Genomic DNA, 17,990 nt, shown 5'->3' with positions numbered 1-17,990 from the left:
TAGGTGGATGTTAATTCTTTCTGCAATAATGTATGACCCCGTTTCATGGGAATAGCAATTCTCAAATCTGAACTCAGTCAAAATGAACACATAGAAATATTGTACGAGGGGGATTTGCTTAACCCACGTACATCACTGTGGATGTTCCCCATGTGACGTTGGCCAAAATTTTTCAAATCAAAACTGTCTTCATCAAGTACTGCTGTGATGTGTATCTCCCTTGCAAAGGGCAGAGGAACAGTGATGAGTGGGAAATATAGTCTTGAGAGGCAATATTTCCTAGGAGAGATGCTTTTATTCCAGGATGAAATCTTTTAGCTTCAAATTTCTTAACTCCTTTCAAATTCTTTTTCTATGGAATTGCTCATCACCTAATGCCAACACTGGTAAGGTTTGCCAGAAGCCCTGTGCATGTGCTGGAAGGTACAAACCTACACATTTTCAAGGACTCTCTGCAGGACACTGCATAAAGTTATCTTCATACTTCAGCTTGTCTTGCCAACTCCTCTTTCTCCTTTCATTTTGGGAGGGTTATCTAGAGCTTCTAATTGTTGTAAGCAGAAGGTCCTTCTCAGAGTGATCCATCAGAACTACTTTAGCAGTAATTGGTATGTAACTTATTTAAATGTGAATGAGCACAAGTATGGCTTTTGAAGTTCTCAAGGGTTTATCATTCATGCCATGCCTTCCTGCACTTAACTGGCATCACTAATTAAAAAAAAAAAAGGCCTAAATCTGGCAAATTATTTATTGGATTGCTCTGTGCATCTATGCTAACCTGTGTATCACCCTTCTTTGTATGATTGCTCAAAAGTTTAATGGACAGTCCTGCCCTTTGAATAGGAATTTTGCCAGCAACAGCAACTGGGAGAGGATTATGGACTGTCTGAGGCAAAGATCTGAAGATAATTGTTGTGTTTAACTGTTAATTCTATAGTATTATCCCCATAACTTGTCGATGCATCTAAGAATTGTTTGATGTTGATCTATATACACTCACACACATGCATGCACTTGCCTGTGGGAATCCACATGCTTCTGCTAATATGTATGCAGAAGATTCACAGTGTTCTCTTATTTGTAAACAGAAAACATTTCTTTTTACGTTCTGATAAAGGGAGCTATTCCAAACACATCACCAAGTTGCATTTGCAACTATGTTCGCCTTACAAACTGATCAGTACATCCTTGTACACTTGCAGCTGTGGTTCAAGGTGCTGAAGATGCAGAAATGCCAAAGGACAAGCTAACACTGCATGTTGCTAACCACCCCCTGCAGGATACTTCACCCATTTGGAGAACCGTGCATAGAACACTACAGCCTTCACTTGGCAAGATGTGTCTGATAGGAGAACTGCTACCTGCCACCTGATGCGTCTCACCCTGGGAGACAGGACGATGAAGTAATGGAGCCTGGCTGTCTGCAGCCAGGGCTGCTGTACTACATCCAAAGCAAGCTTGCAGTCAGCAAGTGCTGCATTAATCTTTCTGGGAGTGTTTGTTTTGCTTGTTTTGTTAGGCTACATTTCAAGCAACTGATAATGTGTTTGTGAGCAGTTCTTCTGTTGCAGCCCATTTTTCAAAAGAAGTGTGAAGACTGATGCTCCAAAGGTTTGGTGGAACATGAGTGTGAAGGGTTATATATGATCATGCTTGAAATGTGTGAGCTGACAGTGCTTTCAAGTGCATGTTAATATGTCTGTGCAGGTACATTTGGGATAGAGGAGTTATGGCTTTGTGTGAAGTCTGATGAGTGTTTTAAAAAATATGCCTTGGTCATGGTTCTTCTTCATGGATGCTAATTGTGCTGGTGCAGCTACCTGACTGCAAGTGAGTTGTGTGTTTATTTGCTTAGTAATAGTCTTCTAGCTACTCGAGGATAAACTCTGAAGCCTTCTGAGGATTCGGTGATGAACGCTTTATTGCCTTAAGCTTTTTGAGCATTGAAATGCCTGGAATTTTTGGAGGTAAATGACAATGTATATGGCTTGTTGCTACCTGAACTTGCAGTGTCACTGCTCTGTCCAGTTGTGTTACTGTTGTTACAGTTCTGTAGGTGCTTAAAGCCACATCCTTCAAAATATTTGTGCATTTAGTTCCTCCAGACAGAAAGGAGTTTAGGTACACAGAGCTTTTCAGGATGTGGAAAATTCAGATATGATTCCAGAACTACCCAGATGTGTTGAAAAGAAGAAAAAAAAAATTTTTTTTCAGGACTCTCTTTTCAAGAAACCATATGATGATTTGAGGGGGAAAAAAAATAATGAAAAAAAAGCAACATTTCTTCAAGTCAAGAGCATTTTAGCTCCGGAGTGAGAATACAAGGAGGTGTTATGATCTTGAGGTCTTTTAGGCTGCTTGAGTACCCTGAAATAATCAGTAATTGTGGATGGGCTGTTAGTATTTATGATGTGGTGATCTCTCGGGATAACACAAACCCAGAGGTTGTTCCATTTGTACATACTTGCCCTGGAAACTTTGAGAAGAAATGTTTTATTTAAACATGATCTATTCAGCTAGGAGCACTCTGAAGGTGGTACCAAACATGACAGTATTTAAAACAATAATAATAATTCATTTTTTGATGAAAATGTGAGAGAAGTGGAATAGTGCATTGCTTTTCTGATAACGCTTCTGCCTGTACTTTGCAGAAGTTTTCCTTTCCATTATTGTTTCTCTACTCTTGCACCTTTTCCTAGTCACAATAAAGATAATTAGAAATGCAGAAATAAGGAAAAAATATATGCTTTGAAACCCACCAGTCTGGGGGCTGATTGCACATGTTTTTTGTCTCTGGTTTTCAATAACATTTCTACTCTGAAGTCATATCATCCGCTTAGCATCTTGTTGTGGAAGGACCCACAGCTGATGCAGCCCTGGCACGCAGCGAGCACGCTGCCTAAATGGGGAAAGCTGGTGCTCATCCTCACTCGCTGCAGTCACGAGCTCTGTGAGAACTCCCTTGACACAGGAAAGTGTTGTGGTATCAGACTCAGTGTTAATTGGTGTGGTAACAGGAGTGTTCCTCCAAGCTCAAGTAAACATTATAAAACCTCACTTCTCCCAATCAGCTGCTTAAATTGGATTGAAGAGAGTTTCACATTTTGTATTCTGCTACATACCTCTTTTTGAAGAGTAATGCCAATCCTTATGATCAGTCTTCCGTTGTAAGAAGGGTGTGTCATAGGGTTGAGTTACACAGGAGGACAGCCTTGTCCTATCATAGGATACCCTACAGGCTGCTGCCAATGGTAATGGGGAGACTCTGCAAGTCTTGGTGGAAGGTCCTCAGTATGGTCTTATCAGAGTGTGAGGTGTACTGAGGCAGATGGGGGTTAAACTGTGGGTAATCCAGTGCCTACAAAATCTAAACATGGTCTCTCTTGCAATACTTATCCTTGTAATATTCCTGAGAAAGGATTGAGTCTTTTGAGTGTTATATAGAAAGAGTAACAGAAGTTCTTTGGAAAAACAAAATATACGCTCTGTAATTTCTGAAGTGAGAGTACGCATAGTTCAGGCTAGTTACTAAGAACAGTCCAATGTATAGCTGAGAGTGGAGGAATAACAATGTCATTTCTTTGGAACCTCATCTGAAGTTCACTGAAGTGGATGAAAAGGCTCCTGTTGGTTTTAAGTGGATCCAGCCTTTACACAGTGAACAGAAGACATGTGTCGTATCTGCTTAAATGTGAAAATGTTATTGGTAATTTATTTTGATAGAAAGAGCACATGGTAACTTTCTCCCTGCATTTATATAACAAGAAGCAAAAGCTTCAAGTGTGCAGTTAAAAACCACTGAGCATGCAGTTGCTTACTACTAGCACGATGGCAGTGACACAACCAAGGATTACACTGTGTTAATATTTGATGTAGGGTAAAGCATTAGACACAAGTTTCCCATTGCCATCTTCCATCAAGGTGATGGCTTACCACTCCTGGTGAACAGTGTCATCCCCAACCATGCAGAAAGGAGATGGCTCCTCCTGAAACACCTATGCTGGTGTCTTCTGAGTCTGGTTCAAGAGATGTAACATTCGAAGGCCATGCAGAAGAATATTGCGGAGCAGAAGAGTGAGCAGAGATGAGATGACTGAAGCCACTCATCAGTAATAAACGTGACATGATACTTGATACGACTAGTTCCTGTTTTATGTTAATAACTTGATTAAAATTAACGGAGTTGCTCTGGAATTTTACCAGTGTTAAATGATATGAGAATAAAAGAAAAAAAAAAACTGCCCCCCAACTGACTTTTCCTGCTCTTTTCTTTAGGTATGCTGATTCAGTTTGCATGTTTCTTTGGAATGCTAAAATGAATACAGTAAATGAATAGAAATGTCAAGACACTGCGAAAACAAAAAATGTTGAAAGAGAATTCTTATGGACTGATGAACTGAGAGCTGAAATGGGAGCAGCAGATGAGAACCAGTTGGTGGCCGGATACTATATGCTGGATCTCCATTTTTAAGCCATCTTTGAGACTGATGTGTTAGACAAGCAGAAGCCAAACTGCTGGGGGAGTTTCTGGAACTACACAACAACTTGCTGTCAGAGCAAGTTGCACCATCACAAGGCATCACCTCTGCTTTCCAGACACTGAGTCTCCAGACAATTAATGTTCGTCTGCAGTTACTACGTTGTCTCTCTCACACTTCTCCTTGATGATTATGAAACTGCTGAGCCGAATTACACTTTATAAGGTGATAGGGAAAAGATCTAACATCTATTTTTCCATCTTGCAGATTTTACAGTGTGAGTGATGCTAATTTTTCAGCCTAAAAACCAACCAAACGCTGACGTCCTGCTTCTCCTGAACTGGCATTGTCCAGGTAAACAAGAACATCTGAAATCACTGATTTGTGGCTTATGTGCCAAATCATTGAGCCCCACGTCACATTAATCACTAGAAAATGAAAAAGGGTGAGCTGTACCTGACTCTGATGTTTCTGTTCCCTACTAGTGTGCTGGCATCCATCCTTAGAGAGCGCTGGGCCCACTCTGTGTATGGTTTTCTACCGGTGACCCAGAGAGAGATGTGGTGGCTGTGATCAGTTTCCCAGTTCTTGAGTAGACCAAGCCCTACAGGGATTTATCTGTGATCCTCCTTGGCTCTAATGTATGCTGTCTTCTGCTTGACTTTCAGCCGTGGAGACAGGTGACAAATAAAAGTATTAGAAGAACTTGACTCAGTGGTAGGAGAATTCACAGCATGAAGTGTTTTCTATCTTTGTTGAGATCTTTTCACCATGTGAAAAGCTCGGGTTTGCCATTTCTCTTGCTGTGTAATAGGCCATGCAGTTTGTTCCACACACTTACTGCCTGACTAGTTTTGAGATGTTCTTGCATTATATCAATTGGTAAGCAAGTTCTTGTCAAAGCCAGAGCATAAAGCTTACGTGGGGTTCTTGTGTTCCTTCAAGGTAGCCAGTCTGGCATTTTCTACACGAATGAAAATTATTCACTGAATGTGTTCCATGTGAGGTTTGTTCTATTATGTTTTTCAAGTAGTTCTAATAACTTCTGAGATCTATGTCAGCTTACAAATAGAGAATGATCACCAATTATATTACAAAAATAACAATGAAAGCTTAATAAGGAGAAACTAATACTGTAGCTTCATTAGTAAGATCCGTAGTTGAATTGCTATGCTTCTGTTTTCTTTTTCCTTTTTCTTTTTCATTTTTTTTCTTTTCCTTAAATCTCTAAGCACATTTTCACTTATTGTAGAAGCACTGAAATTCATTTATACTGGTTTTTTTTGCTTGGTCTTGTTCTGACATTTCTCAAAGCCACTCTTTGGGTATGTACCTTTGGCTACTAACCGTGTGGATTTCATTTAGAGATGAGAAAGCTTCTTTCCAGTAACTTGTCAGCCCGGAAAATCAGCCCTGCAGGGTAACACCCAGCCCCTTCTTTAAATGTCAAGGAGAAGAACATATTTGTGCTCTTGTATTGCAGAGAATTCACAGCAGCTTCACTTCTGACTTGGAAGCCTTGGACGGAAGCAGGTAGCCTATTCCTCGTATGGTAGGTTGTTGGGCTTTGATTTGTTTCTTTTTTTTGTTTTAGTCCATGTGTCAAACCAAGTGGCAAGACTACTTTTTCATAAGTTTATGCCCCTGTGGGTAGTCTGTGGCTTCCTAAGGGCCCCATGCTATGCTTGCGTCTGGCAGAAGATGGCCTTGTAGGGATAGAGGCAAAAATCTTTCTGGGGCAGGAAGATTAAGAAAGCTTTTCATTCCCACCAGAGTTAGAGGCCAAGAGAGATTAACATTATCTGCTTTCTGTTGTACTCAGTGGAGGGGACTGTACCTTATGAGCAGTACAGTGGGAAGAAATATTTAATCAAACTGATTTTCTACTTGCTACTTAGATTCATGGTGACAAGTCAAAAACATTATGGCTCCCGTGCTAGTTTGACTGATCTTTCATCCAATTTCAGTCCTGCAAGTTTGACAAATAACACTTTTCTTGTGCCAGTTAGATTCCAGACAGTCCTGTTAAGCTGTAAAATAGGGACTTGCAGAGGCTTTGAATCTACTGGAATGCATTTCAAGGTTTTGAATTTGTAGGGCAGAATCTAGGAGGAGGGAGAATGCTCCTGTTTCAGGAGCCCAGGTACACTGGGTTAGCATCAGGGCACCTGTTCCAGCTCTGAGGATCCCACAGATTTACTGACATGCTGGAAGGACCCTGATAGGGTCCTTCTGGCTGCAACAAAATAAAACTGCTTAATGCTCTAATGAGGATCTGAAATCTTTTTCTTATTAAGTAACCTCCTCTGCCTGGGTCCACTGAACTTCATGGACTTGCCATGGAGGAAAGAGCTTTGTTTAGTCTTTAGGACAAGCAGGATTTTAAAATCAGTTGCTGAATTTGCGTTCTTCTTAAAAAATTTCTCTGTTGCTGGTTGCTACACAGGGTTAAAGAATAAATGCTCTGCTGCAGGCTTTGGGGGAAAGAGAAGCCTACATCTTTTCTGTAACTGCCTAGTGGTATATGATAGTTAACATTAAAAAAAAAATCTTTTAAAAAGGAGCCTTCTGATTTAGTGAAATGGAATCCTAGTGAGGGAAGGGAAGGAGGTCAAGGAGAGCAGAAAAGAGGGAAGACTATGGCATAAGCTTCCCCTTCTATTAACTGCAGGCACATTTAAACCAGCTGTTGATGTATTAAAAAAACTTTTAAACATCCAAGACATATGCATTAAAACCTAACACATCTATTCTGTTAGTTTGTACCAAGAGTTTAGAAACAGCACCCTCTACTTTCAGTACTCTTCAAAGGCAGCAGTGTCTGGAGCTTGCCATTCCACCAGGTAACATCCATGGTACACAGACCTAGTTCAGTACTAGTTCCTCCTCCTAGGGGTGAGGACTTGCCAAGGGTGGAATCCTGCCCCATCAGAAACTTGGGCAGTGGGATGCACTCTTTAGGTTTTTGTTTTCTCTGTACACTCACACTGACACCTGTCCTCTTGCCCACATCCAACTCACGGAATAAATTGAAGGACCGAGTCCCACTGGTAGGCACTGGGAAACATCAGTGAAACCAGTGGAACTGATGACACCAAGTCCGGTGTCTGTAGCAATATTTCAAGTTGGAGCAGGCAAGACAATCAATTGTGAGAACGGGTGATGCTGGACCTCAGTCCTTCCCTTGCTCCCCTCCCCTCTTATTTATAGGTTTCTAATTTCCGCTGGATAATGAATATCACTCTTCATTATAATTATGTTAAAAGGTACCAGCATGATGATTCAGAAACCCTTGAAGATATAGTCATATTTTCAGCAACAGATGGATTTAACACTGCAGATGGAGTGTTAAGAGTGCAGGTAATAACAAACTCAGCAATGTACTGTACTGAAATATAATTGGAAAGTATTAATCATATATTGGTTACTTCAGCTTCACTAAGTAGATGTTTAATTTTCATCAATCTTTTTATAAGATTCCCGGAAAGGTTTCTTTGTAGACGAAGTGTGGCTTCTAGGTGAAAGGATTGCCCAAGTTATTAATGACCAAGGCCTTGATCTTGCAGGCATGTGCCCATGGCTTACCCAGGCATGCAGAATAAAAATCATTTGTGTTAATAAGGCTGTCAGATGGGGCCCCATTCATATGGCCTAAAGTTTCAGCTGGTGACGAGTCGGTAGTAAAACCAAGACCCTTCTGAACTCGGGGGCTGCTGGAGGCCTGCCAACAGGAACTACTGACTGCAGATTTGGGAAGAATGCAGGCAGGTTGGAAAGCCTGGTTTGCAGAGGTAAACCGTGACTTTATGTCTTTGCAGGACTGGAATTTCGCATGCCAATAACACTGGGAGAGACCGCTTTTTTTGTAGTTGTTTTTTTGCCATTCCTTACTATTTTCTCTAAGTACAACCCTTTATAAATAATCTGCATATGGGGAAATGTCTGCTACTGTTTCCATAAACCCTGTCATCTGACCATTTTTTTTAATGTGGGGGTTGAATTTGAAGCCTGGGTGACACAGGGGGTTTTTGCTCCCACCAGGCCATGCAGGGCCAGTGGAATCAGTGGTGCCCAGTTCCACACCATGACTCTGATTCTTTAATTAATGTTATTTAAGATTTCATTTTTAGGGTCAGAAATTGGCCTGTGCTCTGCTGTGACGCCTGTAGATGGCAGGGAGTGCTGTAGGGCAAACCTCCAGCTCACATGGGGAAAATCTTCATCTGTTTTATGGCAAAAATGTAAAACGTTCTATTTTTGTGAAAACTGATGTCTTTTCTTTTGACTGTGATTCTGTGGATGCGATACCTCGGATTGTTTGTATTCATGTTCTTCTCTGTGAGTTTTGGCATCGTGGCTGCATCACAGAGTCACAGACAGGGGGAGGAGGGAAGGGCACCTCTGGGTCCATCTGGTCCAACTCCTGCCCAGCAGAACACCCAGATCAGAGTGCCCAGGCCCACCTCCTGGTGGCTTTTGAAGAACTGCAAAGGGGAGACTCCACAGCCTCTCTGGGCAGCCTGTGCCAGTGCTTAGTTGCGTGCCAGAGCATCTCCACAGACCTTCATAGGAGCTTTCCTTCCTTGTGAGAGCCCACAGCCATGGTACGCCATGATGAACATGGGCTGACCAGGCTTGTAGACAGCAGTATAAACATTTAATGCATACATTTTAAACCCCGTGAAATATCTTTAGTTGAAATATTTTGTTTTCTAGTTGTCTGTGGACCCTGAGACCATATTGAAAACCAGAATTCTCTCTGGAGCATTGACTCTCACTTGATGGTACAATAGACTTCTACTTTTTTTTATCTTGTCTGAGGAGGAAAAAAAGATCTGGTAACAAAATTCAGCATGGCTAAAAGTAAAAATCATGATGGTGAACACACTATAATGCAGGATTAGTGTACTCTTTACCTTCCGAAAGGCACCTGTTCCCCAGAGAGAAACAAGCAAGTGCTGATCAATTGACCATGACAATGGAAGGAAGGGCTGGGAGTGTAAGTGATTCTGAATATGGTGTTCCTTTAAGGGTACCGGACAAGACGACTTGCCTGTAACACAGCTTCCATACTACTGTCATGGGGAAGCAGCAGCTTGTTGCTAGCTATCATGTGGAAACAAATGGTAATTTTATTTTCACTGGCACTTGGAAATCATCCTTCCCTTATCTTCCCAGTTTCTGGGTGGACTATGGGATGGGCACAAGACCCAGAGCCACAGCAGGTATTGCAGTCTGGGCTGGGTTCTGGGCAGCACCTGGAATCGCCTCTGAGCTCTCTGTGTGACATATGATGAAGGTGGTGGCACACAGATGACGTACGTGACTGCCCAGGCTCCAGCACACAGGGTGATACAAAGGGCAAGAGTCATGGTGGATCAGTTTTCCTGGCTGGATGCAATCTGAAGATCCATCTCCTGTGTACATACCGGTAGGATAGACTTTTGATCTCTGTGGCAATGTTTGTACTTTCCTTCTCTCTCTCTCCCCATTTTTTTTCTACTTTAATTATGAAAATTAATTGAATCAAAAGTGATTTAAACTGTCAGGCTTCTTAGTCTTGATTTAAATCAGATGTTTTAAAGCTTGTTCTGCGTTAGTAGTATGAAGTCATGCTTCTACGGAGAGTTTCAGTCTCACTGTTCACCAGTGGGACAAGGACATTGGTACTTGTTTGTGAGAAACAGGCAGATCATGCATTGCATATGCCTGTAAATAATGTAGCTTAACACTCATTAAAAAGCTATCTAGCTCTGTACAGAAGGTACTAAGAGGCAGTAGATCTGCCTTCATAAATCATCTCATAGTTGGCTCTGTAAGATTTAAGTTCCAGGGGACTGAGCCTAGAAGGATGCTACTCACACCCAAGAGGACTGAGCAGGTGGCAGTGACTTCAAACACTGGGACTCATGAAAGCTGCAGGGCCTCTGTTATCTTCCCACTAACACTGGGACTTCTACCTGTCCCTGTTTGCCCTGCATCATCTTAGGATATGGGGTTTGATTTTTCCAATTACCGTGATGATGTTTTTCATTTGTGACAAACTGCTTTTGGATGAAAAGTGCAATTCAAGCGAAATTACAAACTACTGCCTTAAGGAAGCATTTTATTTGCTAAGTCAGGCTGTGTGAAACGTGCTCTATGTATCAAAAATGAAAGTAAAGCATATCTGATATTTTAAAACTTGATAAATTATTGACAATGGAAAAATGCCCTGAGTTAATCAGTCTGATGGTTTTGTCACCATTTGTCCCTTGAGGATTCAGAAGTAGTGGATCATGCTTTAATGTTGGTCTGCCCTCGTCATTTGGAAGAGAGAAAACAAACATTCCCGTGCCTCAGCTCATCAGTGTCTGCAGCTGACTCAATCAGCTGTAGAACTGAAGGGAAGGAAACATAAATTGATGTGAAGAAAACGTTCTCCCTGAAGCTGCAGAAGCAGCAATGGTTGTCAAAATCTGATCTTTATCCCTTCAAAGACCTGTAGTTAGGGTCACTGATCGCATTGTCTCATTCATTGGCTGGACTTTTATATAAGTTTGGAAGATAGGCACTGCTTTAATATATTTTACTTAATTTATTAAAATAAGTTTATTGCAAGACCGTGTTAATAACAAATGTGACTTTTGGCACACATCTAGAAAGGAAAATCAGCATTTAAGCTTCTCTTTCTAAAGACTGCTGCTGTTTCTTATTCACTATCACAGCCACAGCATGTAATAGTCTGACAAAACAATTGTAAAATATAAAAATTTTTTCTCACTTTGAGACTTGTAACTCAGTAGTTTGTGTTGCAGAAATGCTCTGCCTAGAGGTTAGCCTGTTGCATTTATTCACCTTGGGTTTGCTGGGCTTGCGTGCATGATTATCCAGTGACACAGTGCTGTAACTTATTGCCCAGGCTTCCTAAACAAATGCTAAGCAGTCTGCTTTGGGAGTGATTTCAGACCACTTAGATTCCCAGCACTGTGCCCTAGACCTCTCAGGCTGCTGCACTGAATTACCTGGAATAAATTCTTTGAACTCAGGTGCCCTATTATCCTTGTTGTCTTAAGTGGAGCCATTATTTAAATGTTATATTTTTCTTGGCAGTTTCTTTGCCATGCAACTTTCCTCCCTTTACTTTGAAACTGTGCTTAAACACACAATGGAATACAATGCTGTTCCTTTTCTCAAGTAAATTTGAAGAAGTGAAGGAGCATTAAAAGATGATCATTTTAAAAAATGCATTAATGATACAGGGGAGAAAAAAACAACAACTTCTCTGTTGGTATTTTGGGTTTGTATTGTCCGGACCAGTTATCATTCAGCTCTCTACCACAGCAGCTGGTCAGCTCTGCTTGGATATCAAACTTGGCAGATCTCCCCTCAAGCCATCGGCCATGAGAAGAGCACTACTTCACCATGTTTATCTTTCTTTTGAGCTGAAGACCTGCTTCCATCTTTTGCTGCCTGTTTTTAATTTCCTTTTTCCACCTGTGATGGCAGCAGCTTCTGAGTTAGGATGGAGCTTTCCCTGCAGCTCTGCTCTCACTCACAGCAGCACCATTACTCATCCCATGGGCAGAATGGGCTTTCTCATCACTGCCAGTTTTATGCTACCCACCGGAATCCTACTCCTGGCGGGTATTGTTTTTGTGAGTGCATGCCTCCTAGTTCTATTAAATAATACATGTCTGCCTTGAGATCAGCTGCATTGAGCATTTGTGGAAGTTAGGTCTTCTGTGCCTCTTGGATCCTCTGAAACACATTCCAAGAGATCCCTCTGGTTCTCTTTGAGCTATTTTTTTTTTATTTTCTTAAAGATGCAATTGATACTGGGCATGACAGAAAGTCACTTCAGTACAGCATTGAGACCTCAGTTTATGGGATTAAATGCTACATGCAAGCTTCTTTACTTACATAACTGATATTTCTTATTTTATTACAGCACACAGTTTTTTAAAGCTGAACTTTGAAGCTGATCCCTCTGTAACGCTTGGTGGAAATGCCTAGCTCTGTTTGTACGCTGTCACATGAACAGATGCTGACATGCACCTGTACTCGGTCTCCACTGGGAACCACACCATGTTGAACTAGCTGGACAGTTTTTGAACCCACTTCATGATAAAAGAATAGGTTTTTATGTAAAAAGGTTTTAGTGAAAAGCATGTGCTTTGTGTGCCTAGTTTTATTTTTTATTTTTTTTTTGCTAGAACTAAAAATTGATGTACATCTTTTGACTTGAGAATTTCTGTTCAAAATATCAACTGTCTGTGGAAAAAGGAGATGGAGAAGATTTATCTGAGGACTTGTCAAAATTCTGTCCAGACATGGTGATGACAACTTCTGTGTTTTAGCTACTTATCATAATTTGTTGATGTTTTAGATACTCTTGTTTGATATTTGTATTCATGTGGCTTAAGTAAATGAGTTAGTTGGGGTTTATTCCTGATTTTACATACCATTGATTTCCTTTGCAACCCTGCACATAATTTTACCAAGACATTGGCCAGTTTTGCATGCTTTGTCTCAGGAACTGGGGGACGAGGGTGGAGGGTTTGGAGAGAGCAAATCAACGTGGAGAACCCTTAGCTTTAACTGAGGTGCTCAGTACTCATGTCTCTTTGAAGTCATGGGTTCCCAGCATGAATTAACTACTAATGCTGCTGCAGAGCACTGGACAGGCACCATCTGGGCATGCAAGCTCTAGAAAGACAAAGTCAAAATTAGGATAGAGAAAACTTAGCAGCAAAATCAGGAGAATGGAGAGTCTGTTGTAAGAGAGAGGTAGGAATTGGCTCATTGAACTCAACCCAAAATGACACTATTTACGCTAATAGGTAATATTGACACAAAAAGCAAGCATGTAAGCTGCCATGGAAAAAGGGTGAATTCGATCTAGCAGAGAGAAAAGATTTTGAACAATTCACAAATGGAGACAAGGAACTTCAAAATTGGAGCATAGAACATCTGTGAATGGGGTGTTATGTGCTGACTGTTTATGGGTGAAAGGGGCAGAAGGTGGCAGCCAGATCCCAGGGTGCTCCCTCCAACCTCCAGCTGTGATTGACCCTGCCTCCCACCTGATGAATCCCCCAGCCCACAGGTTTCAGGAGGTTTCCATCTGTTATCTTATTAAACATTGCAGCACTCTGAGGATCTTTATAGGAGACAGTGCTGCAGTGCTCATTCCTTTCACTGCTTTGCCTGTTTTCCAAATCTTACAGCCCCAGTAGTAGGGATCTCTGCTAGCTAATGGCACTCACTGCTGCTCACTGGACTTGCCTGGAACTGCAGAGGCTGTGCTCAAAACCAGACTTTTTTTTTTTTTAAGATACACTAACTGGCATTGAAATAGAGTAGTGAAGTCTGCACTCAAGTATTAATTTTTTTATAAATACTTGAGCTGTTCTCCCAGAGAAGTGTTGCTCTGGAGTTGGTCTACATGTTCCTTGTGAGGGTGGCTGCTGGACCGGCACCCTGTGCATCTCCCTGGAGCACTGTCCTCTGGCTCAGAGACGGAGTGACAAGTGAATGGTTCTGTCTTGATGAAGCTCTTCATCCACCTCTGTGGCCTCATGCTGCTCTCCCAGTTCATGATCTGAATGGTGCATCCATGCCCACTGATAACCAGTGGCCTGAGACTCATGGGGTTATGTTGTCTAACATGATTTCACTTTTCGTATTTCACCTAAAAGAACATTTACTTACGATGTTTATTCCCCCAGCTGCAAATTCCTCCATGAGCAGGCAGAGATTGTCGCACTGTCACAAACTGGGTAGCATAGGAGCAAGCAGCAGCGCTCTGCTTCTCCTGGAGATGAGTTGTGCTATTTCAAACTGTTTGGCTAATCAATAAGCTGAGATCTGCAGCTTCACAGACAATATATAATATTTTCTTTGCCTCTGTGCATTGCTTTACATTTTGGATCCTTTTCCATTAGGGTCTGAAGCATATAGACTGCATCTAATCCAATTTATCCTGTTCATCTTGGCAATACTGGCAATGCTGACAGCTCAGAGAAAACACTTAATTTGACTAAGTGTTTTCAGTTTGCTTCTCAAAATATTTGAAATCATTAAAGCCAGAGTACCTCTGTGCTGCGATATACAGTCCTGACCTACTTTAGCAAGTTAATTACAATTTGTAAATCCCGCGGTCTTTGCTTATGCTGCAGGCTGAATAGGAATTTACCTAGTTAAGACTGGGCTCGGTGTTTGAGAATAATTTTCCTGGTTTGATGCATTTTAATACAACTCTTGAAAAAGCACTTCAGCATTTAGAGGAAAACCAGGGGCTGCTGGGTGCGTGGTGCTCTCTGTGCTGCGCTGCCCAGGGCGTCTACACTGAGTGCTGAGCTCTGTGCAGATGCTCTCCCAGCATACAGCTGCTCGAGTATGTGGTGTTCATGGCTGCTTGTGCTCATCACTGCGTGCTGTGCCTGAAGTTTTGGGAGATGTCAGGAGGGTCTCAGCTTTCCTAGATGTTTTATGATCTGGTTTGTCATTGGGATGCATGTTTATTGTAGAGTCAGGAATGATTCAAAAATGATGAAACAGGTTTCTAATCCCAACTTCTTACAGATTGCATGAAAAATAATATGGGTGAGTGGCTCACATTGCTCTGCTGGATAGGCCCGGCTGACTAGCTATGGTAGTTTGCTAGCACTGGAACATTTGTCTGGGACAATAAGGCCAGCTGAAATTGCCAGGCACTGGAGGACAGGAGATCATGCTACACCAACACAGAGATAGCTCACTTTGCAACATCAATGTGATGCTGTTCTTCTGATTTCATTATTATTTTTTTTCCCTTTTAAAGGGTTGCCTCATGAGGTTCCTGTTCAGAGATGCATGCTGGCGGGTTGCAATGCCACTGAGAATGGAAGGTCCAGAGCTGCAGCAGGAGTAAGGAACTTGGAAAATGCAACTGGTGCGGAAGAGCGAGCAAGGTCACTGGTGACAAGGCTCTGCTCCATCTGTGCAGGCACGCTCTTGAGCAGAAGCATTCCAGCAACATGGCATTCGGTCACATTATTCCATTCCTTATAAATTTCAATAGCCAGTTATTTGCCTGCCTTTGGTTGGGAAACAAAGCCCCTCTTTGTGCAGCAGCACAACGTGGCTATCTCATGTAACGGAGAAATGAAATGCAAATAACACAGGAATTGTGCTTGTCTAGGGAAGAAGGAAGCATTGTCTGGTGACAAGAGCAGAAGAAGGTGGTGCTGCCTAGTGCTTCTGACTGTCAGTCCTAAAAGGTGGATGAAACCACCATTAGTGAGTCTTCTGATAACGCTGACATAAAACCTCCCATGTCCCCATTTCATCATTCCCAGAATAGGGACAAAAATTAATCTCCTCTTTTATGCAATTCAGCAAAGCATTTTAAGCTGCCCTTTTTCTTTTTAAGTATACAAGATGTCCAACTGCCTACGCAGAGCAACATTCACGCTGAGGTATGCAGTGGCATTGGGTCTGAATTATTTGTAAAGGACTTAGAGAAGTCTAAGTGAGAGTCATTAAATTACAGAGTTAATAAACTCTTTCAGCCATTTTTTCCTTTTTAATCCATTTTCTCAAGGAAGTGAGAATTTTTATGTGAAATGTCCATATTTTCTTTATCTTTTTTGTTCAGGCGTAGTACAGAGTAAGTGACTACTTGAAAATCACGATGTAAAAGCAGTGAGAGGCTTTGCCCCTCTTTCAGCACATCCTCAACATCTTGTTGGATCAGGGCATTCATTCAGCCTTTTTTAAGCTGTGTGTACTGACACCATGGTTCTTTGTTTATACCTCCTTCTTTTCCATCTTATTTTCCTCTTCTTTCTCCAGCCTTTTCTGCTCCATCCCACCTCTTTGCTACTTCTGAGGTCAAATCTATAGGAGATGTTCTGCAGGGTGAGCAAAGAGTGAGGAAGATGCTCAGCAAAGGAGCAAGGGGGTTGTTTGGCATCACTCCCCTCAAAGAGGAATGCTAACTTGCATTGTCCATATGAAGAGCTATTCAGAGCTCAAATGGGTGACAGTCAGGGGACAGCTTGACCTCTGGCACTAGCTAGAACTGGGCAGCAACATGAGCCAGTGCAGTCATGCTAATTAACATACCCTGAGGGGACACAGTGAGGCACTGGCTCTGTACACCTGAGACATACTTCTGGCGGTGCCAAGGTGCCAACTAGAGTGTTCTCTCATAAAAACAATCCATGCAAAAAAAAAAAAAAATTAAAAAAGGCAAAATTCCAACTTATGTAGATGGAACAATACTTAGACATAAAATAGCAAAGTGTACTTATTAATCACAGAATCTTTTGAGTTGGAAGGGACCCTTAAAGGTCGTCTAGTCTCATTCCCTTTCAGTGAACAGGGACACCCACAGCTCCATCAGGTGCTCAGAGGCCTGTCCAGCCTGACCTTGAATGTCTCCAGAGACAGGGCATCCACCACCTCTCTGGGCAACCTGTGCCGATGCCTCACTGCCCTTATTGTATAAAGATTCTTCCTTATTTCCCATCTAAATCTCCCCTCTTTTAGTTTGAAACCATTTCCCCTTGTCCTATCTTCTATTCCTTATCTACATCCCTTTGTCTTTATCCTACATGTCTTTCTGACACAGTGATACAAGGCAGGACAAACTCTGCTGTACTGTATTGAAGTGCAGAAGCCACATCCCTGGTGTGGGCAGCAGCATCTTCATTAACCTGGCTCACCTGCTTGGGCTGAAGGCACTCACACTCATCACCTGGGGGCAGCCTCCCATTGGGAGCAAGGGTGAGGATCTGAGGCCACCTCTGTAGCTAGCATGGGGATGTCTGGGAAAGGACTTCATTCTACACTGGTGCCCGATGGAAAATGAATCTACTTCAAAGTGAGCAATAAGGAAAAACTCCGGTTCCTTTTCTGCTTCTGGTTTAACTTTAATAATGCATTGTCCTTTGCAGGCTCTCCATTTCAAATTCTTCTATCACCAAATCTCAGCAGTCCTGAAGCTGATTATCACAGCGTTGAGAATCAAGCTGTTCTTGGAGTGTGATGTGGTCTTGGCTTCATCAGATGACACGTTCTTGATAACTGAGGCAAGGTAGCACTTTGTTCAGAATAGCTAGACTCATGTTAATCTGCTTTCTTCCTCATTAGGTATGTTTGTGGTGGATGGGGGATCATATGCATGCACTCATTTGAAATAGCTGAGTGTTTCTGATGAAGAAGTCCCAAAGGCACTTAACCCCAAGGACCTTAACCCCAAAGACAAAACCTTTCTACAGAATGCCCTTCGCTCGGCTAGCTATGAGAAGATCAATGCTGGGATTGATATATGTGAGTATCTACCTTACAGTATGCTACTATTCCTCTAAAATTTTATCAGAGTTTAATATGGTGAAAGTACATGGCTGTATGGGGCACTACTTTACAGCTGACTGGATGGTAGGAGAGAGGAACCATTTGGCGAATAAGACCCGACCACATGGCATTCATTTGGTTAATCACCAGCTATTAAAATAGCATCAAATCATAGCAACCTATTTGTTT

General features: G+C 41.9%; 1 long non-coding RNA gene across 7 annotated transcripts in view; it reads left to right on the top strand.

Annotated features, from left to right (window-relative positions):
- The window catches only part of LOC110402786, a 56,067-nt gene extending 38,294 nt beyond the window's left edge, over nucleotides 1–17,773 (top strand). For 2 of the 7 annotated variants that reach the window (XR_002441302.1, XR_002441300.1), the window contains one exon: nucleotides 1,203–4,261. This is a non-coding gene — a long non-coding RNA (uncharacterized LOC110402786). The other 5 variants (XR_002441301.1, XR_002441299.1, XR_002441305.1 and 2 more) reach the window with 4 other exon arrangements.

This window comes from Numida meleagris, chromosome 7 (assembly GCF_002078875.1).
Source record: "Numida meleagris isolate 19003 breed g44 Domestic line chromosome 7, NumMel1.0, whole genome shotgun sequence".
Classification (NCBI taxonomy): Eukaryota; Metazoa; Chordata; class Aves; order Galliformes; family Numididae; genus Numida; species Numida meleagris.
Note: the sequence above shows the minus strand (reverse complement) of the source record. Positions and strands in the feature narration are given on the sequence as shown.